Source organism: Daktulosphaira vitifoliae, unplaced genomic scaffold (genome assembly GCF_025091365.1).
Source record: "Daktulosphaira vitifoliae isolate Bord-2020 unplaced genomic scaffold, ASM2509136v1 Scaffold_4, whole genome shotgun sequence".
Lineage (NCBI taxonomy): Eukaryota > Metazoa > Arthropoda > Insecta > Hemiptera > Phylloxeridae > Daktulosphaira > Daktulosphaira vitifoliae.
Window position 1 is genome coordinate 27478296 of NW_026099575.1, and position 2649 is coordinate 27480944.

The window sequence follows — 2649 nt, forward strand, 5'->3', positions numbered from 1 at the left end:
TAGATGTAGTAAATATATATATATATATTTAAATAATTTTACCNGTATTAATATTTATAGATGTAGTAAATATATATATATATATTTAAATAATTTTACCATGAAAAAATAATATAAATTGAACAAAATCTAATACCTACTTTAGTTTAAAAAGATTTTTGTATTTAATAAAGTGTAATTGTAGTTCGTTAAAAAGATTTAAAATGTTTTGTAAAAATAAAAATTTTATCTCCGTTGCAATAATATTAATGTCGGTAAGTTGTGTTACATCACTTATAACTGGATATAATAAATTTGTAAGTAATAATTGTAATCTAGATCAACTACAATTATTAAAGTGTTCTTATTTGTTTAATGCAATATTTAACATGAAAGTACATCAGATGAACTTAGTAAATCATAATAGAGAATGGGTGGAATATGAAATATTTAATAATGATATTACTCTAAAAAAAATAATAACTTCATTATTTAACATAGAAAATTTTGAAATAGGATCTTTATGGCTACTCAATCTATATTTGATAGATTTACAAAATATGGTGAAAAAATTAAAAGAAGGCGATTATAATAATGTTTTGAATACATTTAATTATGTATTTCAAAAGTTAATTGAGGACGCTAAAGATTGTCCTGAAGAAAGCGAGTTTTTTATAAGTGATTCGACAATAACAGAATATTTAGATAAAGGTGGTATCGAAAGTCTTCGTTCGTTGCAAAATGAAATAACCAAAGATGTTCTAAAATTTATTAACAAAAATTATAAAGACTTACCATGGTATAGTCTAAAACTACAAATATTAACAAAATCTATATTGTTCATGAGAAATTTAATGGAACCAACAAATATTAAGTATATGATGGAAACATATAATGTTCAAGTCTCTTGGGGTGATACTCGTACCAATATAGATAAATTTTATGAAGAAACTAATAACTTATTATGGAGATCAAATAAATTCCATTCTCACAAGATATACTTTAATGCTGTTTTTAGTTTTTTGAAAATCATCATGTTAAGATTAACTTGGAAACATTTGTTGTACCTCAAACATCAACAAGAAAGTAATATTACTTTTCTTCTTGTTAAATGGATTTTTATTTTAAATAATTTTTCATATACATTACATTTGAAAAATGACCTTGTAATTGGTACAGTGACTCAAAAACTAAACAATTATAAAGAACAGAACACAAATACTAATGAATATATAGAAATGTTAATAAGAAGTATAAAATTATTCTTGAAAAGTCTTTGTGAAGGCTTAGGCTGTGATGCGACTTCAAGTCCAATCCTCAATGGAAATGAATCAAATCCGTTCAATAATGACAAATTTAAATCAAAACCAGATCATGACATTTACAGTTTTTCAACCATCAATTATTACAGTATAGCGTATGGACATGATTTTATAAATTATATCAGTTACAATTTTTATGAAAATAGTAGGGATACTATTTTTGCTTTTATTAATTATATTGAAGAAATGACTAAATTTAATCCATTCGGTGGTATTTAGATATCTAAATAAGGTTAGAAATTATAAAGAGTAATTTAAAAACTATCAAGAATTTTTTATGCCATATCTAAAAAAATAATTTGCAAGAATTTATTTTTCTTTCTTAAAATAACTAATTAAATTTCATTTATATAAATTTAACTAACTATTATGAAGAAATAATAAATTTAAAACATTCCTAAATTATCAATTTTTATTTTATAATATAGCATAAAATTTATTTTCATTGTTTATGCTAATTTGATGTACATGTGAAGTATTAAATTACTTTTGATTAATTGTTGCATAGATTATCCGGGAATGACAAAAATTTACAACATTCCATGGTATTAATTTAGTTATCAATATATATGATTAATTTGTATATAAAATAAAACCAATTGATGCATTTTATTGTTGTTTTCAATGATAAATAAATTCAATGTAATTTGATATTTTTAGTAGAAAAGTTTTAAACTTGTTGGAAAAGACATGTAATATTATTAACAACAAAATATTATGACTGGATTTTTATAAAATTTAAAAAATGACTACTATGACCCCTTGAGTATAAAATTACTATTCGATTAATTCTGATATAGATTCTCTCAGAATGAATATAATTATAAGGCGAGAATGTATTTTGAAAAGAGTAAAAATTATTTTGGCATATCCCATTTTAGGATAAATATATTGTTGATTTAAATAATTTTTCATATATATAACAATTGGAAAAAGATGTCTTGATCAGTAGAGTAATAAAAAGTATAAATTATTACAAAAATAAAATTTGCATAGAAACATTTGTTTTAACAGATGTGCGAAAAATAATTTATAAAAATTTGAAAACACTTTAAGGACTATTTAAAACTATTACAAATATAATAGCAAATTCAATTTTTGTTAAAGAAAAGAATGTTAAAGGCAGAAGAGGTAGAGAAAGACCAAATAATAAATGGAGGGAAGTTATTCAATGCGATTTGAGGACAGCTGATGTGAGTGTAGATGATGAGGGTGATCATGTCAAGTGAAAGTTTAGGATAAGGATGGCCGACCCCAAGTAGTTTGGATTAAGGCGAGGAAAAAGAAAAAGGGTTATAATCACAGAATCTAATCTCAAAAAATCTAATTTTATATATGAAAGAACCGC